The sequence below is a fragment of the Myotis davidii genome, unplaced genomic scaffold (assembly GCF_000327345.1).
Source record: "Myotis davidii unplaced genomic scaffold, ASM32734v1 scaffold575, whole genome shotgun sequence".
Classification (NCBI taxonomy): Eukaryota; Metazoa; Chordata; class Mammalia; order Chiroptera; family Vespertilionidae; genus Myotis; species Myotis davidii.
The window spans coordinates 7,727,741-7,744,027 of NW_006290306.1; the positions used below are offsets into that span (position 1 = coordinate 7,727,741).

The 16,287-nt window shown below is 40.2% G+C and overlaps 1 protein-coding gene across 2 annotated transcripts in view; it reads left to right on the forward strand.

The window, feature by feature from the left end:
• The window catches only part of RHBDD1 (rhomboid domain containing 1), a 96,136-nt gene that overhangs the window by 1,450 nt on the left and 78,399 nt on the right, over positions 1 to 16,287 (forward strand). Inside the window, exon 1 of one of the 2 annotated variants that reach the window (XM_015563671.1) lies at positions 13,413 to 13,579. The exons of the other annotated variant lie outside the window; for it this stretch is intronic. The gene's annotated coding sequence lies outside the window, so the exon portion shown is untranslated. Of the gene's footprint in view, positions 1 to 13,412; positions 13,580 to 16,287 lie in introns of those variants that run through there. 2 annotated transcript variants of the gene reach the window in all.

Below are 16,287 nucleotides of genomic sequence, written 5' to 3' on the forward strand. Positions count from 1 at the left end.
GTATATATATACACATATGAATATATGAGCATGGAAAATACTTGAAAGGATTCATACCAGGTCATAATTACTTGTAATATGGGGATGGGGTAAATCTATACATTCATATAAAGTTAGATATGTGCATGTTTATGTAAACATTCTTTTAAAAAGATAGAAATGATGCTTTAAAATGATTTCCTTTTAGGCTGTAGTTGTCATCCAAGCATTGGGCCTCAGATATTTTTAAAAGCAGGGAACCCTATTTAGCAGAATCTCACCTGTAGCGCTCAGGAGATGAGAGGCTTTAATGAAGGGCACAGGGCCTCTGCAGGGTCACACCTGAGGCATGTCCCTGGGACGTAGGAGTCCAGGTCACTGGTCTGAAACTCTGTCTGAGGGGTAAGAATCCTCAGGAGATGAGCTACACCTAAGAAAGTCATGGCAGGAAGAATTCCTGTGGGTGGGAATCACAGACGTGTTCTGAAAACAGTGCCCAAGGTTTTCAGCAACGTTAGACAGGTAGTATAGCTTCTCATGCACAGGAGTGATTACTTAAAAAAATCCAACCTTTAGTCTGACCCATATTTTATAAAAATAGAGAGGTGTCTGTGCACATTTTTCTTTGAGAAATCTAAGCTTTTTTTTTAATCCCTCAAGTATGGCAGCTGTATCACTGTTAAAGCTATTTAAATATTTTAACTGGCTGTTGTTTAGCATTACAAATGACTCAAGGAAAAAGAAACGAGGAGTCCATGGAAATACATTACTTGTGTTTACTGCCCCTGGGATTTTTTGTTGTATAGAGGAAACTGGTTCGCATTTATATGATAAGGGATTTTTCTTACAGTTAATTTTTAGTTAATAGTGAGCTTTCATAAGAAAAATTATTTCAATGAATGTTAAGAATCAGATTGTTATTAACAGGGGAAGTAATGTTGCTTTGTCTTTTTTTACACATTGAGGGTTTCCTGGTGACAGCTGGAGTATGGGGGAGGGGCAGTCACTTTCAATCAACCAGCTGCTCTGTGCAGCATCCTGATGGTGACATTTCAAAGCCTGTGGATAATTTTGGCTGTATTCAGAAAGGAAAATGTATCGAATTTCTGGGAAGCAATAGATAGTGTGCAAGAGCCCTTTGGGATCTCAATGATAGCCAACTAACCATGCATGCATTCAGGTTTCCATGTTGGTGTTAGTTACCATCTACTTTCTTGGACATTGTTGCTAGTACATGCACATAATAGTTATAAAGCAATAAAGCTTAGATCCATGGGGGGAAAAGGCTCATTACTTTATGGAGAGGAAGGGAGAATGGAAAATAAACTTTGGGGGTGTGCTTCGTGTTTTCGCATAATATGCTGTTTCATCTAGTCTTCACAATGACTCCAGGAAGTAAGGGAAGTTTTTCTCATCTCTGGATAAAGAAGCTCAGCAGGATTGATTATATGATTTGCCTGCGGTCACGTACCAGTAAGCAATGGCATCCAGATTTGACCGCAAATCTGGCTTCAGCTCCAAGAGTGTTGTCATAAGAATAACAGCTCTTTCTCCATGGTGTTAACTTGCTTTTGCATTTTTAATTCAAAGTGTCAATATCAGGAGAGTTATGAGTAAGATTTATATACATATTACAATTACTTCAATTCTATATTCATAATATATAGGGAGAGAGTTGACAGCTACTACTAATTTTGGATTTTTTTTCTCCTCGAGAAAAGTCTCTTGGGCAACACTGAAAGAAGTTTTGATACAGTTTTTATGTTACAAATACCAGCGATTTGCAATTATGTGTTATAATGAATAAGTTGTGATTCTAAGTTTGAAAAAGTGGAAGAATAAATATATGTGCATATTGCCCTGTAGCAGAAGTCCCTGCCTTCATACCAAAGTTTTCAAGATTTCCTCCTTTCTTTCAAGGTGTGTTAATTTTGTATTAGTACGAAACCTTTTTTTTTTAATATATATTTTATTGATTTTTTACAGAGAGGAAGGGAGAGGGATAGAGAGTTAGAAACATCGATGAGAGAGAAAGACATCAATCAGCTGCCTCCTGCCCATTCCCTACTGGGGATGTGCCCGCAACCAAGGTAAATGCGCTTGACCGGAATCGAACCTGGGACCCTTGAGTCCACAGGCCAACACGCTATCCACTGAGCCAAACCGGTTAGGGCAGTACGAAACCTTATAGATTTCTAAATTTCCAGCTTGTAGCTATACAAGTATATCCACCAAGTGATGATTTAAATCCTTTTATTTTTGTGAAATTGCTCCACAACTTTTGACTATGAATTTCATTGGTCACTTCATCTCCTTCCCCATTGCCCACAGGATAATGCCTGCCCCAGTATTTTCTTTATTTCTCCACCGACACATCATACAAAACTTTAATTTTGCTACTTTCTAAACATTCCATGCACTTTTATTTACAGTTCTATTATAGTTATCAAACTATATTGTTGCTGTTTGTGTGTTTGCTTCTCTTTCTAGGCTGTGGTTGCCTCAAAGAACAGTGCTTGTCCCTTAGTGGATGTTCAGATATTATTAAACCAGAGGCCTGGTGATGTTCTTCACCCGGTGTCCAAGTTTATGCACTAACTATATGACTTTGAGAGGTCTTTGCTTTACTCATGCAGAAGTTACTCTCACACTCACGTGCTTGCACTGTGCACTCTTTTCTCTTTAGGGCATGCCTGGAGCAGACCTTTGAGATACTGCTTTATACCCTAGGGGCTAGAATATTGTACGCAGTAGAAAATGAGAGCTGGTAATGCTTGAGGTAAACTAGGATTTGCTTGCCAGTCCTTGGCAAATGCCATAGTATTCTGGGTAGGGTTCTTTGACAGCAAACAACAAAACTAAGTTAAAGCTCATCCCGATAACTCAAGAGCAAGATATTGGAAGTGTATGGGTAAGCTCAGAGAACTGACAGAAAAGCCAAACCACCAGGCTACAGGACAGCAGCTTGGTGGGGTCTCAAGGTTTGCATAGACCTAGTAGATAAGAAAATTCTTTGATTAAAAAATATATTTTTATTGATTTCAGAGAGGAAAGGAGAGGGTGAGAGAGTTAGAAACATCAATGAGAGAGAATCATTTATCGGCTGCCCCCTGCATACTCCCTACTGGGGATGGAGCCGCAACCTGGGCATGTGCCCTTGTCCAGAATTAAATCCAGGACCCTTCAGGTCTGCAGGCCGACGCTCTATCCACTGAGCCAAATCAGCTAGGGTTGGAAAATTCTTTAAGTTACTAGTAATGCTCTGAGTGTCAACTCCAGGAGTCGTTGGTATTAGTGTCTCTACACAAGTTTTAGATTCCAGGGAGAGAGTTATTCCAATTCTGGTCACTGGCCCTCTTGATTGCCGGTCCCCTCAGGACCACATCCAGTGAAGGTCTGAGGTAGATTCCTATTACTGAAAGAATGAGGTATTGATGCTGGGCAGGCAAAATCCTATCACCTAGTAATTAGTGGACGTCCTGTGTGCTTTCTGGGAGCAGAAACAACATCTCTGAAGTCTTGACTATTTCTTATGCTGGGCAGATTTCGGTTACATAAATAATTTACAAACAGTCCTTACACACATTAATTTAAAGGGTGTGGTGGCTATCACTTTTTCATTGATTTTAGGTAGACAAATCTGGCGTGGAGCAACTGGGAGAGTGGAATTACTTAAATCCTCTTGAAGGGAGAGATGGTGGGATGTTGGCATTGCTGCTCCCTGTGTCTGCTGGTTTAGGCCCTATGTCTGATGGGCTGTCAGTGGAAGAACTTTAATGAGCCCTCATTACACTAAAGCTTGTAGTCTGTGAGAGAAGGAACTGGCTTATGATTGATATTGGAAATCATACGTGGTGATGGATCAAAATTGGAGTTGGCACTAATTCACCTCGCTGTGGAGCAAAAGTCAGGACTATGTACAAAATCCAGTAGTTTCATTTTTCATGTATAAAGATAATCTAATCATTTTTGTTAAGACAGTAACACTTTAAAAAGGAGGGAAAAATAAAAATTTGGCCATCTGACATATTGAGATTTTTTTTTAAATCCTGAAATGGAGGATCATTAAATTTTCAAATGTAGTGATGATTTAAAGACAATTTTGACAAAAACTGTGGTTTGACATTTTATTATAAAATGTATTGTAATTAGAGAATCACTTCTATTTTCATGTGTCTTCCAAACACCCATCATATTATTTAAAATAATGTGTGTGTAATTGAATCGCATGAAAAGGTTTAAAAATGTGGGATCATAGTCCTGACCAGGTGGCTGAGTTGGTTGGAGCATCATCCTCTAAATCAGCAGTTCTCAACCTGTGGGTCACAACCCCTGAAAATACATCCAGCATATCAGATATTTACATTACGACTCATAACAGTAGCAAAATTACAGTTATGAAGTAGCAACAAAATAATTTTATGGTTGGGGGTCACCACAACATGAGGAACTGTGTTAAAGGGTCGCGGCATTAGGAAGGTTGAGAAACCAAAAGGTTGCAGGCTCAGTTCTAGGTCAGGGCACATACCTGGGTTGGGGGTTTGATCCCTGGTTGGAGCACATGAAGGAGGCAATCCCTCTTCCTCTCTCTCTGTCTCTCTCATTCCCTCCCTCTGCTCTCTCTAAAAATCAATAAAAACATATCCTCTGGTGAAGATTAAAAAAAGAAAGTGGGCCTGGCCAGTGTGGCTCGGTATGAGTGTCGACTTATGAACCAGGAGGTCATAATTCCATTCTCATGGCACATGCCTGGGTTACGGGCTGAATCCCTGGTAGGGAGTGTGCAGGAGGCAGCTGATCGATGATTCTCATCATTGATGTTTCTATCTCTCCCGCTCCCTTCCTCTCTCTGAAATCAACAAGAACATACTTTTTTTAAAAAAGCGGAATCATAGAAAACCCAGAAAATGCTAATTGGTTACTAAGTCATAAAAATACTGTAAAGCTATTTAAAATTGTTGATGTCTTATTTTACTTTATTTGTTTATATGGGTTAAAATTACTGTCATTTCTAAGTTTATAAACATAAATAATCTCAATATAATCTCATTTAATGCTCACAACACCAAATACGCCTGCATTATTTCCTTTTACAGGTGGGAAATGGCAGTTAAGTGACTTCCCTAAGGTCACGTAAGTGGTATGTTATAGAGATCTTACCAAAAAGACCATGCCCTCAAACATTGTCCTGTACTCTGCATTCGTTAATATTGCCAGCCCTGTGCATCATTGTGACAAAAAGCATTGGGACATGTCTTTTCCCAGAGCCTGTCTGTTTACCCCAGCTGCCTGACAACTTCTTTGTGTTGGGAAACTCTTCAGATGTGTCGCATTGCCCGTCACCTGTGCTTCTGTTTGCTGTGAACATGGCAGCCCTTCCCGCGGTGCAGGGTGTGCTCTGTGAAGCCTGTTGTCCTGTGTGCCTTAGAGCAGCCTGGCAGCCTTTCATGCTGAATCCAGCAAGGTTGCTTTTTTCGTTTAACAGAGCTGGGGTGTCGCTTTCTAGGTGAACAATAATTAAATGCTTTTAAAGATGTATTTGATTAACGGGAAGCTGACCTGTGTAAATTAATTATAACTGTAATGATGTCATAGCCTTGTCTTTTATTATTAGCCAGGTAATTGACCAGAAGTTTGGAAGCTTATTGTAACTGACAGTTAGGGGTTTGACCTTGTGTGCTGTCTAGAAGCGAAACGTGCACAATGCATGTAAATGCAGCGTGTTCACTGTGCTGCATGTGTGGTCGGAGCATCTGATCTTGGGTTCTCATTTCTACTCTGTGCTGCTTTGAGGAAATTGGTTTGCTCAAACAGAATATTACACTGAATTCTCTTCGTAAAAGCATCGGGCCAAACACAGATGTCTGTGTCATTGAGTAATTACAATCAGACTGGAAACCTGGCACATTTAGGATGTGCAGTTAAATAAACAAATGCCCTGAATTAAATGAATCTTGTTTTTAAGTTCCATGTGAAGGATGGCAAAACAACTTTTGGTAGAGAAGACGTAACAATAGGGGCATATTTGATAAGTTGAGAGAATTTGTCCCCTCCTATTCCAATTTGTCTGAGAAAGTTCAGAGCACATGGTATTTTCAGTATTTGAGTGATGAGAGCCTCTAAATTTGGTGGATTTGGTTGAAGAATGGGATGATGGTGGTAAACGTGGAGGGGAAGTGGGATAATAAGGAATAAGCAGCAGTGGTTCCTGGGTGTAGACGGTCCTCTCTCCTGCACACTTTCTACTAGGGGTAGAGTCAGCTCTGCTAGAATATGACATACGCATTCCTAAACTCACCATTCTGAGCACAATCAGGCAGTAAAAACGACAGGGCTTATGGGGCCATGGTATTAGGAGCAAAACACCCCAAAACTTTGTCAGTGGTACATTAAAAAGAAGAGATGGGCCCTGGCTGGTTTGACTCAGTGGTTAGAGCATCGGCCTATGGACCAGCAGGTCCTGGTCTGGGCACATACCTCGGTTGCAGGCTCGATCCCCTGGCAACCAATCAATATGTCTCTCACATCGATTCTCTCTCTCTCTCCCACTCCTTGCTCCCCTCCAATCTCTCTAAAAAAAAAAACAACTTCAGGTAAGGATTAAAAAAAAAGAGAGATAGAAACCTCTCTCTCTACTAATAAAATAGTAGCACAATTTTACGCCTTATATAATCAAAAATATACAAGTGCTACCATAAATACAGCCCGCTCCCTTCAGAAAGTCCTAAATTTTGCTGTGGAAGTGGTAGCAACTTGTGAATTATTGTCAGTGGAGGAAGGAGGGTTATCTGGAATTGGATGGCAGACATTGATGGGTGTAGCTCATAAGACAATCTGTGAACTTGAGGTAGCTGGATTGAGGTGTGCAAATGTGTACATTTTGTGGATTTCCATGAAGCTTGCTTCAGCTGAGTATACTTTTCTGAATCCACCTGGTACTTCTTGCTGATGAAATACAATCAAAAGCGAAATATGTATTATGTTCAAATTGTTCCCTGATACTGTATTATTAATTACAACTGTAATATTAATTACAGTTGAAAAATTTGCTTGTTTTAAGTACCGCAGCAGAAGTGACAGAGCCCGGTCAGGGAGTGGTGCTGGCAGTGCTGTAAGTTCTTTGCCTGAGTGCTTTCTCTGGCCCCTGACACCTGTTTTGCCTGCTATGGCAAGCCACAGGGACGGGAGTTAAGGCGGACCCCTAGTCTTGGGGATAGCACTGAGGCATAACTCTACTAGTTCCCAGGGTCCCCGGTGGGATTATGCGCCAGTACTCACAGTGATGGCTGGCTTAACGATGCATACATTTTTGGCTCTTGCCTTCCCTATCTTGCTTCTCCATGACCCTGTCAAGGTATTTGTCACCTTCCAAGTAGATTAGTTGCACAGAAACCTTTGTCTCAGAGTCTGCTTCTGGGAGAAGCCTAAGCTATAAAACTGATGTATAATAATAAGTAGCTACATTCATCAAGAGTGTGCTAATGGAATCCTCATACTAACCCATTTGAAGATGGGGGAACAGACATGGCTTGATGAATTTGCCTAAGATAAGTCACACAGCTAATAAATAGACCAGCCATGTTTGCCACCACTTAGCACTAAGTGAAGACTCAGAGGCAAACACGATCTGATTGGGAAACTAGACATAGGATAGTAATAGAAAATAAGGTTAAGTACTCAATGTTTTCAATTTAATTACTGGGGCTTCAAGGGGCCTTTTAGCAATGTCTCCTATTCTGCGATTACAAAAGGTGTTTGTTTTTAAAGCTGCTTGGGTTGGGGGTATGAAAATGGAATGTTCACACCTAATTTGGACATTTGCACTTCAGTATTTTTCCCAAAGTTAATCATGCACATCCCAAAGTGCAGAGAGGAGCGAGGCCTGGCCACCTTTCTAAGGTGCTGTCACCCTGGTCTCGCATGTGGATGTGCATGATTCTAGGCCAGTGATGGCGAACCTTTTGAGCTCGGCGTGTCAGCATTTTGGAAAAGCCTATCTTAACTCTGGTGCCGTGTCACATATAGGAATTTTTTGATATTTGCAACCATAGTAAAACAAAGACTTATATTTTTGATATTCATTTTATATATTTAAATGCCTTTAACAAAGAAAAATCAACCAAAAAAATGAGTGTGTGTCACTCTGACATGTGTGTCATAGGTTCACCATCACTGTTCTAGGCAGAGTCTACAGGACAGGGGACCTTTACAGGATCCCCTTTCCTGATGTTCTTACCCCTGGGAAATCCAAGGTGAGGTGACAGTAGAGGCCCTGCGCCTGTGTGTCCTTTTCTGAATGCTCCCTGATCCCAGGGAGGATGCTTGAAAGCTACGCAGCAAATGGGCCACAATCCTCCTATCTAATAAAAGAGTAATATGCAAATTGACCATCATTCCAACACACAAGATGGCCGCCCCCATGTGGACACAAGAAGGCTGCCACAAGATGACCGGCAGGGAAGGGCAGTTAGGGATGACCAGGCTGGCAGCAGAGGGCAGTTAGGGGCAATTGGGCTGGCAGGGGAGCAGATAGGCGTCGATCAAGCTAGCAGGGGAGTGGTTAGGGGGTGATCAGGCTGGCAGGCAGAAGCGGTTAGGGGCAATCAGGCAGGCAGGCAGGCAAACGGTTGGGAGCCAGTAGTCCTGAATTGTGAGAGGGATGTCTGACTGCCCATTTAGGCCCACCTAAATGGGAGGGTGCAGGCTGGGCTGAGGGACCCTCCCGCCCCCGCACAAATTTTGTGCACCGGATCTCTAGTAAATGAATAAAAGTATGTGTGTGCACAAAAGAGCTCCTATTAATTGCAGAATCTTCTGTCAAACTTTTCTGGTGACTTAGAAGATAAGCTGGGGCAGTTCTGTCTCTGAATCTATACTCTTTGTCACCCTAGGGCAGCCGTGGGCAAACTACAGCCCGCGGGCCGGATCTGGCGCACTTGAAATGAATAAAACTATTGAAAAAAAAGACCGTACCCTTTTATGTAATGATGTTCACTTTGAATTTATATTAGTTCACACAAACACTCCTTCCATGCTTTTGTTCCGCACCCCCCCCCCCCCCGGTCCAGTTTAAGAACCCATTGTGGCCCTCGAGTCAAAAAGTTTGCCCACCCCTGCCCTAGGGGGATGGGGGCGGGTAGGGTTAAGCATGGCTGCCTCTCCAATGATGTGCAGGAAATAAAGCAACTTCTGAACTCCTTTAAAACAGCAGTTGCCCTAACTGGTTTGGCTCAGTGGATAGAGCGTTGGCCTATGGACTGAAAGGTCCCAGGTTCGATTCCCATTAAGGGCACGTGCTGGGTTGTGGGCTTGATCCCCAGTAGAGGGAGAGCAGGAGGCAACTGATTGATAATTCTCTCTCCCTCTCCCTTCCTCTCTGAAATCAATAAAAATATGTTAAACAAACAGCAGCAGTTGTGTGCACTTTGTCCTTTTCCCCCTCCGAGCCTAAAAACTACCTGGCCTAATAGATGGTCAGTATGTTACTTTGTTGTCTGATTATATTGGTGACCTTGTTAAAATTTAGCCTCTTGTAATCCTGAGAAAAGTTAAGCTTTCTTTCACCAGGCAGAATTGACAGATGTTTTCCTCTGGCCTCTTTCTCTCTTCCCCTCTGCATCTCTCTGTCTTTTTCTCCATCTATGTCCCAGTCTCTGTGTTTAGGGGGGACATTCAGGCTTTAGACTATCCTTCAGATTTCTGAGCTTTTTGTGGTGCAGAGCAACTTAACCGACTGAACCTGAAGAAATAGACCATTTAAGTGTTTGATGATCTTGGACATTCATGACCCCCAAGCTAGGAGCAGAACCAGCTGGGAGGAAATGCTGACTTACTGGGGAATAGTCTGCCCAGTTCATTTTAATCAACTCTTTGTGCTCTTTACCTAAAGTTTCCAAATTGCCAGGAGTCGCCTGTAGACTGCTCACCACTACCACAGCCTCGTCCTTTCCTTTCACTTTGGCAAAACCCCAGTCCCTTGGAATGAATGAATTGTGGATCTTCATTTCCTTTGCTCTGTGTAAGTTAACTGGCATGAAGCTGACACACACAGCCAGTTGTTGTTGAAACTAGTTCAGAGCATTTCCTAAATGTGCATTCCTTCCCTGAGTCCTCTGCCTTTACCTGAGACCAGCTCATTATTCCTGAAGATTTCTTACCCTCAGCAGCCAGTCCTCAGTATAGTAGCAAAGCTTGGTCTTGGTGCTAATCGTGTTGATGGCTTTTTGTTTGCTTGTTTTATCTTTTAGTTCTCACACCTTTCTACCCCCTTCTTGGTGGCAGGGCCAGGTATAAGCTGGTCTTGTGTTTAGCCTTGTGTACTTTGTACTGTGCCACAGTTCCTCCTGGTGAAATTGATCTAGCGTTTTCCAGCAGCAGTCGATCGATCTTATCACTTCCTGGATATTGTTAGACTCTAGGATAGAGCTGATTACCAAGGCCTGACTTGACCATTTCTTTTGGAGATTCCATTTATTGCCTTGGGAAGGTATTTCTATGGCTTAGAATAAGTGATTGTATCATTTGAAACCACTTTCCTGTATTTAATTTAAACTTATCTTTTCACAGCTACCACCTCAGTTTTGCCTCAGTAATTATCTATACAAGACACATGCAATTTTGGTCTTTCTTTTACGGTTCCACACCAAAACTGCAGAAAGGATTTCCACCAAATGGGGCAGTTATGTTGGGAATGGTCAGACTTACAATATAAGGTAGGGGATGTGTGTGAAGTTCACTTTGGTGACCTCTGGTGGTAAGAGTACCCCCTGTGGCTGCCTATCTGAGGAGATGGCTTCACTTAATTAAGCACCTTGGACAGAGAAAGCTGAGGGTTGAAATTTGAATCCCTGGGAAGTCTCCAGGGCAGAAGCTCCATTGAGTTTCTTCTCACATGGGCATCCTTCAGGAGAGATGGCAGGGCAGGGAATGATTTTCTTGGCAAGTGCTGTGTAGACCAGCTAGTAGATAATGTGGAACTAATATTGTCTTCACAGGATTGTGAGAATTAAATGAAACAAATGACACAACTCCTTTGTAAACTATCAATAATTTCACATATGTGTTATTATTGGGAACGTACATAAATATTATAAGACATTGGATCCTGGACTGAAAGCCTTGAAGTTGATCAGATGATAAAGAGTTAACATCAGCTAATACTTATATAGTGCTTATTATGTTTTACATATGCTAACGCATCAACTCCTTGAAGCAGGTTTATTACTATTTAGCATCTGTTTTATAAATGAAGACACTTAGGCATAAATTAATTGAGAACTTGCCCAAAGTTATACCTAAGCAATTGAGCCAGGAATCAAACTCAGGCCACTTGGCTCCAGAGTTCATTCTATTAACCATAACACTGTTCAATCTCATGATGAAGTACAGAAAGCTGTTCTAGGTGAGAAAGCATGATGGATTGGGGCAGGGGATAACATGATGAGATTGGATTTAAATCAAATCGAGTGAGGTATTGTATAAAGTCGACTGAGGGAAGACTGTTAGGAGATAGGGCATGGTCTTCAGTGAGGTTTGTCACCACATAACATATGCCCTTAATAGTGGTTGCTTACTTGCCTGGAACATTCTTCTATTACTTTAGTGGTCTTAAATTCTAATTCACCAGCGGTCAGGTATTCTGCCTTCCACGTGGATGGCATTTATATTTAAGGCAGGCTATTTTAAAGGACAGTTGGACAGTGTCTCACTAAGGTAAGGAAACTTTTATTTGTTTTCATTTGGGGAGTTGGTATATGATGGGGGGAGGGAAAGAAAGGAAGTCTTGTATCTTAAGAACTCTAAATCTGGTAGTGTAAAATTAGAGGGATTTAGCCAGTTGGCATTAGGGAGATAGTTAATGGTTATGTGGAGCCGAATGAGACAATTTCTCATGCAGTTATAACGGTGAAGTGTATGAGTGTGGAGAACTACTGTATAAATGGGGGTCTCAGCAGCCCTCAAAAGAGGAAAGTGCTCTCAATTCTCAATTTCCCTTGGAACAGAGTCCCAGTTGTAGATAGTTCTATGAATACATGCTGGAATGTAATTACTGAGAGTGGCACAATATTCATAAAGACTAGATTCCCATTACCTTCTTCATATAATTGGATTCCAGTTTTCATTTTTTATTTATAAAGTCAGTTTTCATTCATTTGATTGTCTTCCACGAGCACAGGGTCTCTTATGGTCCTCGGATGGAGATTCCTCCCTGCACTCCCAGGATCCCCATTGACCAATCAACTCAGGTAGCTGATGTGTTGTGATAAATTGAACACAGTGTAGTGATGTGAAGCTGTTGCATTTAATATTTAAATATTAAGTTTTAAAATCATAATTTACATGTTATACATACAGCTATGTATTGCACATAACAATTATGTATTGCACATAAGCTATAAACTTTTTGAAATACATTCATGTATTTGAAAAGTGGAAACAAGTTACTTTGAAGTCTTTCATTAATAAATTCTTGTTCATTAAATGCAAATACATATTATACTGTACAATTTTCTTATTTTCAAAAACTATCTTGAAAATCTGCATTTTGTAGTTAGGTTCTCTTGGGGCCTAAGGAAGCTAATGCCTTTTACGGAAAAAATATGCTAAGTAGGAAAAAAATTACACTAAGTAGGAGAAAAAATTATGCTTAGCAATTTTATTGGAAAAACAGAATTTTATTATTGTGCTGGACTAAAAAGTTCTCACTTATTGGTCCTATAGTAACAAGCCGAGAAAATAATTTGTTATGTTAGGATTTGAAAGCCATGAATGATAAGACTCCTGAGAGAGTTACAGGAGAAGAATTGGTCAGTTCACTTCATTCCTAGAGAGAATAGACTGTCTTGAAACAGAATGAGAGTGAGAGAAAAAAGCATCTAGTGTGTATAGTTTGACCAAGTTCATGTGGTATTTTTGATGCACTGATTTGTTGTCCAGCTCTTGTAATGTAAAAAGCAGAGGGAGTTTTTATGTTTAGCATAAAGAGTCTGCTATTGCTACAGCATATTTGCTTCGTTTGAAGCAATAAAGTACACCAGCCCTCTGTTTCTTTCAAAAGCGATTTTACAGTATCTGTAGTTGAATGTGTTGGTCTAAGCCCTGCCCCTGCTATTGGACTACATTCCCATTCAACACAGCACATCACAGGGGAGGGGAGTGCTGACATCCTTGCAGTTGAACCTGAACGATGTCTTTGTAGTTTCATTTTTCTTTCTGTAGCATTCGTTTGACCGGAGCTTGTTAAACTGTTTCAGAAAGAGAGAAAGAGCGAGAGCGAGAGCGAGAGAGAGCGAGAGCGAGTGAGCTTGTCTGTATGGTTCTGTGTATCTGTGAGCATGTGTGTTTATATTATGTTTTAAGCAATGAAAGTTTTAGCATTTGCTCATCAGTAGTCATTATGGAAATATAAATCAATACCGCTTCACACCCACTAGGATGACTATGATTAAAAACTGGATAAAAACAAGTATTGTTGAAGATGAGAAATTGGAGATCTCTGACACTGCGAAATGTAAAAGAGTACAGAAATTTGGAAAACAGTTGGGCAGTTCCTCAAAAAGTTAAATAGAGTTAACAAATAAGCCAGCAATTCTACTCCTAGGTATGTGCCCAAGAGAACTGAAAACAGAATCTATGTTTCTATATAAAAAAAACCCAAAACTGTTTATGAATGCTCATAGCAGCACTATTCATTATAGCCGAAAAGTGAAACAACCAAGATGTCCATCATCTGATGTATGGACAAGTCAGTGTTGTATCCCTCTATAATGAAATGTCATTCTGTCATAAAAAGGAACTACTATATTATTAATACATGATACAACACAGATAAACATTGAAAACATGCCAAATGAAAGCAGCCAGACACAAAAGGCCACATGCTGTATGATTCAGTTTATATGAAATGTTTAGAATAGGCAAATCCATAGAGACAGAAAGTAGATTAGTGATTGCCAGGAACTGGGATAGAGGGGAGAGCAGGAAGTGACTGCTAATGGGTACAGAGTTTCATTTTGGAGTAATGAGAATGGTCTGGAATAGATAGTGGTGTTGATTTTACAACCTGTGAATATACTGAAAAATACTGAATCATACACGGTAAGAGTGAATTTCATGTTATGTGATTTATATATCTCAATTTTTTAAAAAACAAAGCTTAAGCATCTAGAAAATCAGGCATTAGCAAAGTACTGAGCCTGAGAGATAGTAAGCCTTTGATAAGTACTTGCCAAATGAGTTGAACAAACCTACTCTCTCCTCTATGACTTTTTTAGGTAATATACTTAAAATATATGGAACTATTATTAAATGAAATTTACCACATGCATGAAAATAGTAGTAATGGCAATAGCATTAATTAATCTCACATATGTAGTGATTGGCCTTTTCTTGAGTCTTAAAGAAAAACACACAATTAAAAAAATATCAGTGAGTAATTGTAAGAGTTGTTGCACTTTTAGTGATATGGAAGGCTGTCTTCAGAATAGCATTTTATTATTCCCATTAAGACTGTCATTTCTTTCTTTCTTGTGAAATTAATTTGGTTACTATCCAATGCCAAATTGGATATATAATTTATAACTGTTGTATATTCTTGCAAGTTAATGCTCTAAATTGTTCTTGAACATTTAATCTGAAAGTTGAAATATATACCTCCCTATTAAATGATAATGATGAAATATGTCCCACTTTGTAAGTAGAGTTGAAAATCACCACAATTAGTTTCTTTTCCTTTTTTATGGAACTCCTTTCTCTCCCCCTTGAGACACATTGGTTTCCCAAGTTATGAATTCAGTTTCTTTTGTTTGTTCCAGCCATTTAGTTTTTTCTTATTACATACCTGTTAAATTTTTAATTTCTCATTAAAAGTAAATATGGATAATTTTCCTATCAATATTTCAAGAAGCCTTTCATTTTCTATCTGTCACAACTTTGGTGTGTATTACTACATAATTAAAATGCCATTTTAAAAAATCAACTAGTACTAGCAAAATAGCCTATTAATACATTTTAAATGGATCAAAGGTTAATTTCTATATAGTTGAGATAAATGTTATAAACACTTCTGAAACTAAAAATGGCAAGTGGAACAATATAGTGTTCTGGGGAAGGTTTCTACAATTGCAGGACAAATTCTTAGAGATAAACATCTCATCAGTATTCAGAACTTTTCAGTCCACTTATTGTATAATCAAGATGTAATAAAAAATACTAATCTTGAGTCATTGGTCAAATACTTACTAAGCACTGACTATATGCCAGTCACTGGGCTAGGCTATGGGTATTCAATGGTGATCAAAATGGATAAGACAGTTCTGCCCTTGGCTATTTATGCTGTAATCCTGGAGCTCCTGGTGTGGGAGCCCCCATGTGGCTGGAGGCTAGTGACTGAGGCAGAGACCAGTGTGAGATGAGACCAGAGAAGTGGTCAGGGCACTAATAAGCACAAGTGTTGAGTTATGGTGAAGAGTTTGGTCTTCATTCCAACTGTAATGATAAGCTACTGAAGGCTTACTGCAGGAGAATCCAACTGTAGTTTTTTGAATATTGCTCTGAGCAGCAGTAGAATATGGTTGGTAGGTGTAAGAGGAGAAACAAGGAATCCTGCTAGGAAATTTGTTGTAATCCAGGCTTAGATTACAGTAGTGGCCCTAGAGTTAGAAGCATGTAAATGGGCAACAAACTGGAAGGATTAACTGAGTCTTATATGGATGGGTGTTTGAGATAGTGAGGTGATGAGGGCCAAGGATGTGTAAAGGGTGTTTTCTACATCACTGACTTGAACTGGTTGCCTGGGGATTCCATGTCATGAGATGGGAAACATGGGTGGGAGGACAGACTTGGAAGGGATGACCTCGTGTTGTTTTGGGCATGTTTAGTGTGCGGGAGGATGTGTTTCTGAGGTGGGATGTACAGACTAGCCTGCTCTTTTCTTTGAGCTGCAGTGACTAGTTTATGGTCTGGATACAAATTAGAATAAAGAAATCACTTCCCAAACACATTGTACCAGCTTCCAGCTCATAGATAAATTGCTATAATCGATCATGCCTCTGTGGTCTCTCTTATAACTCAGCACTGTAAAAATCTCTGTGTATTTGATGGGTGGGACAAAGCAATATTCATTTTATTGTCAACACTTGCTTACTTCCATCTGTTGTCCTTGTCTTTGGTGTTCCTAGCCCACAAGGTCAAGTTACAGATTTAGTCTTCACATGCACCAGTTGGGTTTTCTATTACCTTGTCACCAGCTTCATCCTTCGCGTTGGGTGGCTGACTTATTAAACTACTAAGGGAGCTGGTATGAAATGG